The following is a 10,332-nucleotide window of genomic DNA, read 5'->3' as shown; positions in this document are numbered from 1 at the left end:
ACACTTCCCTACTCCTGAATTCCCAGGCGTAATATGAGCATTAAATAAGACCCCCTGCCAATCCCTACAGTTATGTTACTTAGGCGTTATAATGTCAGAGTAGGAAGAAACTGAGGTTTGGCATGACTCTGCGGTGGAAGGGAATTATTTAAGCTTTAATCAAAGTTGATCTAAAGTGATGTGTATAAAGAGGAATTATTTTGAGTTTTCCCTAAAGGGATAGGTTAATTTACTCAACCCTAATGTTTCTCTTAGAATTAGCTGCTTCTTATCTGCTATCCCCATGGAGAAAATTGAAATATATGTCTGAAAAATCTGATGTCTCCTTCAGTGACTGCTAGTGAAAATCATAAAAGATGTTTTTAAGATATGCATAATTTGACAATGGAATAGCATTTCAGGAACAAAGCAGGTATCAAGTGCATTGTTTTTGTTTTAGTAAGCCTTTTGTGTTCCCATTTAGTATTTTTATGCTGTGAACTGCCCTGTGATCTTCAGATGAAAAGTGGTATACAAATTTAATAAATAATATGAAAGGTGGTTGCTGCGCCAGAAAACAAGTTCAGGGTACTTGCTTGGATTCACAGCAAGGTTCTAAATTCTCGGAGATGTTCAAAATCCAGGGCCAAAAAAAGAGTGTGTGCTCAGGAACACAGGAAAATCTTCTCAAAAGTGAGGGGTCGTCTTATACGCCGGCTACAGCAGCAGCTCCTGCAGCAACTCCTCACCAAAGCACAAAACGACAGCAAATTAAATCAAGAGGACACCAAGCTCTCTAGATGAAGCAGGAAAACGCTTGAAAATTGGCCCCAGAAGCCCCCCCCCCAATCACCAGCAACAGAATGACCCTAACCGCTCCCGGTAGTAGACCACGTGGTCCAAAATGGCGGCCTCGCGTTGCTCCAGCGACAAGACACGTGGCCACTGCCTCAGCCCAAGCAGCCCCCGCAGTAAAAGAAAAGGAAAGGCTCACAACAAAGGCAGGGAACCAACAACAGCATTAAGTGCACCCCCAGCCACTGGGAAGTGGAGCGGATTTCCGAGCCAGACTGGAGACTGTTTTTTTATAAAAAAATTGGTGTGCGTTGGAAGAGGGGTAGTCTTATACGGCGAGTATATCCCAAACTCTATATTTTAACTGGAAAAATTGGGGGTCGTCTTATACGTCCAGTCGTCTTATACGGCGGAAAGTACGGTATTTCCCTTACAGAGCTACACTCCCCATAGTTCCTGGGAAAATGGATTGTTAAACCACTTTGTGAATTGCAGCTGTGTGCAGTGAATGGGAGTTTCCTAACAATTCTTAGCACCTTTAACAACTAAATTTCCCAGGATTCTTTGCACAAGGCCATTACTCTTTTAAAGTAGTATGGCACAGCTTTAAATGTAGAATGCACTGAGTAACTAGAACTAGCTTACTATAATAGTAGTTTTCAAACCTTTGTTATATTAATGTACCAATGTATATTAATGTTTCCAAGGGACAGAACATACCATTAAAATGATCTAAATGCTTTCAGAGCTTCTTAACAAATGATGAATGAATGAATGAATTAATTTATTACGGTCATAGACCAGAAAAAACAACAACGATAGTTTACAAGGGGAGTAATGGTGTCAATTAAAAATTGTAAAATTATACATAAAAGCAATACACATATGCACACACACACACACACACACACATGCACACACGCACTACAATATATGTATAGACTTAAAAAATGAGGGGGCTTGTCCAGGGGTCAAGTCTTTTACTTTTTTACAGCTAATGCCCTCCGCTTGATCGCAGCCGCAGAAAATTTGGCCACTTTCAGTGTTACTTCTGGGTTTTTATCTCCTAGTAGGATTTTCAGCCGCTGAGATTCAGATCGACCTGGAAATTTCTGAACGATAGGGGAAATAAACAGTGACCTGATATCCCCATAGAGGTCGCAGTGTAGCAACACATGTGAAACCGTTTCCACCTCTTTCAGACCACATGGGCAGACTCGTTCAGCATAGGGTTTGCCCACGTATCTGCCCTTTAGTAAGGCAGATGGCAGTACATCAAATCTGGTAAGGGTAAACGCCCGCCTGTATTTTGCGATTTGTAAATCCAGCAAATATGGTGTTAGATTGAACCCTTTTCCATAATCTTGGATGGCTGGATATTTATCTATCTTGCTCATATGGTCCTGAAGCTCTACATCTCCTATTCGCTGGCTCACCATCCTTTTAGCCTTTTCAAAACCTGAGGCTATAAGTTCTTGTGGGGAAAGCCCCAGGCCCTTCAATTTTTCATAGAGCAACAATCTCCATTTAGACTGGAACGGGTCTAATAGAGTCAATGGAGCCACTCCCACTGGGAAAAATATGAGTTTTAGCCAGAAGTGAATCTTCAGGATCCATATCCTGGCATTGATAGGGAGTTGACCTACCTCCAGCCTAATGGCTGTGTTGGAAACACAGGTAGGTAACCCTAGTAGGGAGCGGTAAAATTTAGTTTGTACAGATTCCAGGGACTTGAGTTTTTGACAGTTAAATATCTGGGTGCCATACATCAGTTGTGGAAGTATTTTTGCGACAAAGACCTGGGAGGCAGCAGGAACATATTGACCTCCTTTTCTATAGAAGAATCTTATGATAGCTCTGGAAGATCTTTGCGCATTTGCCATGGAATTCTTAATCTGATGGCACCAGGATCCCTTCTCATCAAAGATTATTCCAAGATATCTAAAGGATGTTACTTGCTCAATAGGTTGATTATTAATTTTCCATTTATGTCGGAGTTTTCTCTTGGAGAACACCATAATTTTTGATTTAGTGTAATTTATTATTAGGTGTTCAGCTTCGCAATACTCTGTAAGAGCTCGTAAAAGTTTTCTTAGACCCACACAAGAGAAGGAAATAAGTGCCGCATCATCTGCGTACAAAAGGACTGGGATTGGTATATTATTTAGGTTTGGGGGATGAGTACTTGCATCCTCCATCTTTCTGACTAAGGAGTTTATGTAGAAATTAAATAGAATAGGGGCAAGAACACAGCCTTGCTTGACACCATGGAAACTTTGGATTTCCTTTGATAGGTTCCCATAACGGTCACATCTAACACGGATCCGAGTGTTTTCATGTAGTCTACGGATAAGAAGCAAAAGACGTCTGTCGATGTTTGTGGCACTTAATTTTTCCCAAAGTCTGTGCCGGGGTATCAAATCGAAAGCTGATTTGAAATCTATAAAGGCTACATAGAGGGAGCCTCCTTTCTTTGAGGTGTATTTCTCCACTAGATGTTGCAATACCAGTCCTTGGTCTAAAGTTGATCTATGTGCCCTGAAACCAGCCTGGGCTTCCTTAAGGATGTGCTCCCATTCCAGCCAGTCCACAAACTTTTCACGTAAGTGAGTTGCGTAGAGTTTGCTAATAATGCTTAAGAGACTGATTGGTCTGTAATTGGCTGGATCAAGTTTACAGCCTTTCTTGAATATGGGAACGATGATTGCCAATCCCCAGTCCTCTGGTATTATTGCTGTTTGATCTATGCTGGTGAATAGGGTGGCAAGGACTGGGGCCCACCAGTCAATATTGGCTTTGAGAAGCTCAGGGGAGATATTATCTGCTCCCGGGGCTTTTCTGTATTTGAGTGCCTGAATAAGCCTCCTGACCTCCGCAACCGACACCGGAGGCCACTCATCACCTGCCGCACACTGTGTTAGTGGCTGTGTCAAAGGCAGAGCTGAATATAATGATTGGAAAAATGCCTCCCAAGTCCCTGCAGGTATAGTATACTCCACTTCTGAGGAGGTAGATCGCACTCCATTCGCTACCATTCTCCAGAAGGTGGCCGAGTCTCTCTCTCTGGATGCATCTATTAGGCATTTCCATTCTCTTTTCTGTGCCAGGAGTTTTTTGTTTTTAATCAGGATTTTATAATTTCGTTTATCTTCAAACCAGACCGTGGGGAGTTGGGGTAAATTGGCAGATCTATAATTCTTGTATTTTTTCAGTAAGTTTAGCTTCATGTCCTGGCATTCTTGATCAAACCAGGGTTTGGAGTTTTTATATACTGAGGATTGCCTATTTGACCTGTTCCTTTTTTCCTTCAGGGAATCTTGAAGGAGTGAAATTAACTCCTGAAATAAATTTATTTTTAATTCATGGCTTGAGGAAGTTATAAGGTTATCTCTCTTAGTGAGGAATTCCTTTGAGCATAGCCTACTTGAAATTTCCTTATGCAGTTCATCTGTCCATCTAATACGAGAATATCTGAGCTCCAAAGCTGTAGGGCTCGAATATTCGATTTTCTCAGCGCAGGATAAATCCTTTCCCGCAACTACAAGTGCACTTAATGGCAGATGGTCACTGTCTAAGCGCTCCTCCACTTTGCATTCCAGAACTTTGTTTTGAAGATCATACGACACGATTATATAATCAATTGTGGAGGCGCCATTGTTAGATATAAATGTGAATTCTCCGACCTTCTCCCCCTCAGTACGGCCATTCAGTATAACCAAGTCCAACTTATTGACCAAGTGTAATAGGCATAGGCCAGCATAATTACAGCCTTTATCCTTTGAGATTCTAGCTGGTATTGAGTGGGCTTCCTCTATAATGGGGGCTGTTTCATGGAAATGGGCATACAAAGCCTCATCAGATTGTCCAGTTCTGGCATTTAGGTCGCCAGCCACCACTACAGAGGCATCAGGAAATTGATTTGATAGTTTGTCAAGATACTGTTCTAACTGAGCCCAGGTATTTCTTATCAGTCTTTTCTCTCTTTGTGGGGGTAGGTATACGTTAATCAGCAGCAAGCTGTGGGTTCTCCACTGTACCTGCACAGCTGTGGCCAAATGGTCTAATGGGTCTAGTTTTTTAAATATGGCCCTTAGCCTTGTTGAGATTAAAGTAACTAACCCACCTTTAACTCGCCCCCCTCTAGTACTTAAAAGACCTGGGAGGGAGAACGCAGAAAAGCCATTTAACTCCACTTCGCTTGTGCTCCAGGTCTCCTGGAGAAACACAATGTCATGTCTCTGAATATATTTAGTAAAGGATTGGTCAGAAGCCCTCTTTTGCCAACCTGCAATATTCCAAGTTAGCAAGGTAAGGTTGCACGTTGTCTTGCCAAAAGTTGATCTTAGTCAATTTGCCTTTAAAAGATTTTTAGGGCCTATCTTTTTGTCTATTGATTGAGTTTCGTTCATTTTGGCAATGTCCATAGATGTATTATCGCCCAAGTACTCAATGGAATCGATTGAAGGGTGCAACGTGCTAACATTAGTGATCAGTACTCCTTTTTTTGGCGAATCTACCTTGAAGTGTTCTATTTGTCTAGTACCAAGTTCGTCCTCATCCAGGTATCTCATGCTGGTCCAAGAGCGCGTTGTGGTTGTCATAGGGATGGTTTCCTTCTTAGATGGTAATTTGTTACTGTCCCTTACGCACTGTGTTAGATCTGTTGCTATCAGGTTTATCTCTGCAACTGCAGAGGTATTATAAAAGTAGTCTTTAATGGTTGCCATAGGGATGGTTTCCTTCTTAGATGGTAGTTTATTACTGTCCCTTGCGCACTGTGTTAGATCTGTTGTTAACAGGTTTATCTCTGCAGTTGCAGAGGTATTATAGGAGTAGTCCTTCATGGGGTCTATCTTGGCTTTTTCAGAGAGGTTCTCTTTCTTTAATTGGTCCGTTGCCGGATCTTTCTCTCTTGCTTTTTCCTGAACATTCATCTCTGTTAGCTTATTTCTAAGGGTCTCCAATCTTCCCAAGATCTCAGATTGGGCAAGGAAAGGCAACAATCCAAACTGATTTATTAATGCCTTTTCTTCTGGATAGAAGTTATCAGTCCCCTCATTAGGCAGTCTCATCTCCTGTCTTAGTTTCAAGGGCCCTTGCTCAATATGTTCCAGTTTGTCTTTTGAGTGTCCTCTCTCCTCCTTTGATTTACAAGTGAATCTTATCTCAGTTGTCGTGATATCATCAGGAAGCAAATTCAAACATGTGCTGTTTTCAAAATATCTTCTTACCGTTATCCTTTTCTTTAACAGCAAGTGTCTTGATCTATATATATATTTGGCCAAGTTTTGATCTTTGAAGGAGGCAATCACTCGCAGGGAGTATCCATTATAGAATATGAAATCTACTGAGGTAATGTCATTTAATCTTATTTTCCCTGGCAGCATATCATCTAAAGTATTCACAAAATGCACCGAGCGTTCTTTCTGTGTAAGGAAGCCCTTTGGCTTCGGGTAGTTTAGAAAAGCCAACTTCCTATCTGCCAGTATCAGTTTCCATCCTTTATCCTGGGACAGATCTTGCCCTGCTACTGGCTCATCTTGAGATCTGCCATAATCAATGGTATGGGGTGAGTCTTCTTTAATATTTGTGGATCCTTGAGGTTTCAGCATAGAGCACCCGAGTAGTGATTTCGTTTCCTCACTTGTTTTGTTAGGCAGCAATGGTGTTTCTTTCAAAGACTTCAGCTGGATCTTTTTTTCTGGATCCACACTGTTATTCTCTCTGCTGCCATGTGTAGCAGGTTTATTAGAGTTTGTTTTTGATTTTGTTGGAATCAGCTTATATAGTCTTCTCCAACATACTTTACATGCACGTCGGTTTATGACAGATTTCCTTGCAGTTTTTATGTTCTTACTTTTCTTTTTAGTTTCAGCTTTCTTCTTATGGGATCTCTTGCTGATACCTCGCTTCTTTTGATTTACTTGAGTAGAAGATTCAGTTTTGGGGGCAGAGACATACAACCCTATGTCCTTTCCTTGTAAATGATTTTCCGCTGATGATCCTTGTGTGCACTTGCTGGTTGCTGGTTGCTTTATATGTTCTGGCTCTTGAGGGATGGTTGGTGGATCAGCACCATGAAATTCTGAGCCTTTAGCTTGGAGGGAATAATTTTCCACTAGTGTCAGGAGCAGCCCATTTGTTATTGTTAAATATTTTTTCATAGCTGCCAGATCCAGATTTATAGAGAGCAGCCAGTCCTGAGGATAGCAGTCATTGTTTTCCGTCTGGGAGCCCATAGATGAAGTCTGGGTTTTCTGGGAGTTTCGGGTTTCTTCCTGTAACTCTGAAGATAATATCTCAGCCAGGACTATTTCATGGGCCAGGCTCATTGTATTTCTATTTTGGTTGTTATTCTCCGAGTCCTGTATTCCTCTAGGGAAGGTTGAGTGATCTTGAGCAGCAGAGGAAAAGAGAAGGGCCTCATCCTGCTTCAACTCAATCATCTCAGCCATCTTTTGCTCATTTCCATTTCCATTCTCGTTGTCCCTTGTATGTGAAAAGTATTGCGTGATTTTACTCTGTTTCTCAAGGCACTCCTGGAACAATGGACTTGTCACTATCCCCAGGTCCCTACGTTTCTTTCTAGTAAGTACCATTTGTAAATCTTGTTGCCAGTCAGGGGTTATTCTTCCTATTTCAAAAACTTGTCTCTTAGGAAGTCTCTTAGGAAGTCAGAGACTCCACCCAACTGTAGACTAAAGTCCAAATTGAGGCAAGATTTGGGATAGCTGTTTGTAATTTGATAGCTTATAGTTCAGAGCATAACACGGGGTTGGTAATAAATTAGCTGTCACCCGTTTTCCTTATTATCGAACAGACTTGAGGGGAGCGGCAGCGTGAGGAGTAAACCCTCCGGACATTAAGATAACAAGGAGGGCTTCTTTTTGAAACAACAAGCTAAAAGAACTATTAGAACTATTTAACTACTCTGGAGGAGTTAAAGTATATTAAAAAGGAGTGTCAAAAGTTGGCTCGGTGTCGAGCCTATTTAAAAAACAAGTTTAAGAACTTGCCTCAGATAACCTCCAGAACTCTGCAGCTAGTTCGGCGGCCATCTTCTCCTCCTCTAACAAATGATATAAGTAAATAACAAAAAATAGAGCATTGTTGTAAAACAAAGCATCAATACTAATTAAGTTAGAATGCTAGCAAGCTGCTAACAACCCCCTCATCTCTTTGGACTCTTTACTATTTCTACCTTTTTCTTTTAATTATTTCATCATCAACATTATTATTATTATTATTATTATTATTATTTATTATCTTTTCTCCAAAGAGCTCACGGTAGTGTAAACAGCTCTTTCCTTTCCCGTTTTACTCTCACAACAACCCTGTAAGGGAGGTTAAGCTGAAAGGCTGAGACTGGCCCAAGAATACCCAGTGAGCTTCATGGCTGAGTTGGAATTTGAACCCTGGTCTCCCAGTCCAACCAACACTCTAAACGCTACACCACAATGGCTCTTCTACCACATGCTGACAGCTAGGCCAAACAAATCCTTGATTTTCCAATCGGAGAGAATTCCATAATTATGGACCAATAGTAGAGAATGGTTCTTGGTGTGGGTGGGTGTCTTCCCCTACACACATCCTTGCAAACTTTTGTCATAAGGACTTACAGCAATGTAAGTTCAATGTGACTTACTTCCAGCTATGTGGGTATAAGAATGCATCCACAGTTGACCCTAGAGACTGTAATTAGAGAAGAGGATTTGTGTAAGTATATAAAGTCTAAATCATTAGGGACTTTAGAGTCAAAACCACCACTGCATCAAAACCATAACTTTGTCTGGAAAACAGATTTATGGCTTGTTGTACATTGAAAGAAAACTACATGAAAATGATGTGTCATTGGTATTTGACTCCAGTAGAATTAGGAAAAATGCATAAAAACACCTCCAACTTATGTTGGAAGCATAAAGATAAAGAAGGTACTTTTTACCACATGTGGCGGACATGTAAAATAGTAAAAGAGTTCTGGGAAATGATATATAATGAATTGAAAAAAAATGTTTAAGATAACTTTTATCAAAAAACCAGAAGCCTTCTTACTAGGGTTAACAGGAGATGAAATATCAAAAGATTTAAAAAGACTCTTTATGTATGCGACAGCAGCCGCAAGAATGCTACTTGCCCAGAAGTGGAAGGAAGAGAAAGTCCCAACTAAAGAAGAATGGATAACCAAGATGATGGACCATGCCAAAATGGCAAAGATGACCATGAGGACCAGGCACCAAGATGACAAGAAATTCAGTCAATAGTGGAAAAGGTTTATAGAATATCTGAAAGACCACTGTGTATGCTCAAAAACATTAGCAGGATTGTTGTAACACTTATAAAGTAATATGAGTCAAGGTAAAACAGGAGATAAAATGGATTAGAAAAGTGTAATTAGATGTAAAAAAATGGCGGGTTGTTTTTTTGAAAACTGGGGGTGGGGGGGGGGGGAAGTCTGAGGGATTTAAGTAATCCCAGGAGTGTAAAGCTTGAAAATAATGTGAATGTATAATATAAACTTTGTCTGGAAAACAATAGCCATGACAGATGCATGGTGTTCACAATGAAAAATTATCGTCAAGACACACTGTCCTCTTCTATACCAGCGACACTTCTTTCCATAGGATTTTTCCTTTGGTAAAATCCACTTGGTTTTCAGTTAACTGCAAATGTCAGTGGAATCGAACCATTTGCATGCAAACTTTTGTGTATGAAAATGGAAGGAATAGTCTAGTTCCAAAAATAATGCAATCCAAATTAATGTGCCTTTTTTTGAGTTGCTGGCAGTTAATGTTGGCCTGGGAACTGTATTATCAATTCCTGCTGTGAGAAACGATATGATAAACTGCCGCTTCGCTGTTGTGGATTAATTAAGAGAAAAATTAAAGAAAACTACCTACATAAAAAACCATGTTTGTCTTTGGGGTTTTGTAAAACTGATACAAGAAAATCACTGTAGAAAAAACATTTTGCAAATTGTTTCATCTAGTTCAGCAACACTGTCACTGGCTAATTTATTCACACCTAATAGGTGTTTTTGCAAATACCATAGACTTTTGGATGCCTTTGATAGAAGGCCAAGGATTAAAAAAAAAAAAGATCTTTGCATTGTGTATTGCTCACATCCTCTCCTAAAGTAAGTACAACTGCTTGCCATGGGTCAAACTGCAGATATTTCACCACACTGAAAATGTAACCTCTGTCCATGTTTGTAGTAACAGCACAGTTATTCATTAATGAAAAATTTTATATCATGTTTTCCATGAGACAATGTACCAGAAAAGGTAAACTCCTAATTTTATGGCCTATCTTCATAGGATATTCAGCTGACAGTCAAGATTTGTTTTTATCATCTTGTATAATGGCCAGTATATTAGTGCTTGCAAGCATCATGGCAATGTTTCAAACCTGAGATTCCTACGCCCCCATGAATTGATTCCCTATTTCTAATTCTTGATTTCTTGCCCTATGACATCCTTTATTCTTCTCCTTTGCTATTTAGGCAATTCTGTAAAGTATATTGTTTTGCGGGGAACTATAGAGATATGGCCATTTTCACTA

General features: G+C 40.2%; 1 protein-coding gene and 1 long non-coding RNA gene across 5 annotated transcripts in view; one reads left to right on the top strand and one right to left on the bottom strand.

Moving 5' to 3' along the window:
• The window catches only part of KCNS3 (potassium voltage-gated channel modifier subfamily S member 3), a 466,063-nt gene that overhangs the window by 302,936 nt on the left and 152,795 nt on the right, over positions 1 to 10,332 (bottom strand). The window lies entirely within an intron of this gene.
• The window catches only part of LOC310840754, a 190,788-nt gene that overhangs the window by 95,774 nt on the left and 84,682 nt on the right, over positions 1 to 10,332 (top strand). The gene's annotated exons all lie outside the window — the stretch shown is intronic.

This window comes from Podarcis gaigeae (assembly GCF_964106915.1).
Source record: "Podarcis gaigeae genome assembly, chromosome: 3".
In the NCBI taxonomy this organism is placed as follows: domain Eukaryota; kingdom Metazoa; phylum Chordata; class Lepidosauria; order Squamata; family Lacertidae; genus Podarcis; species Podarcis gaigeae.
The sequence above is the reverse complement of the archived record's forward strand: the minus strand, read 5'-3'. Positions and strand labels throughout refer to the sequence as shown.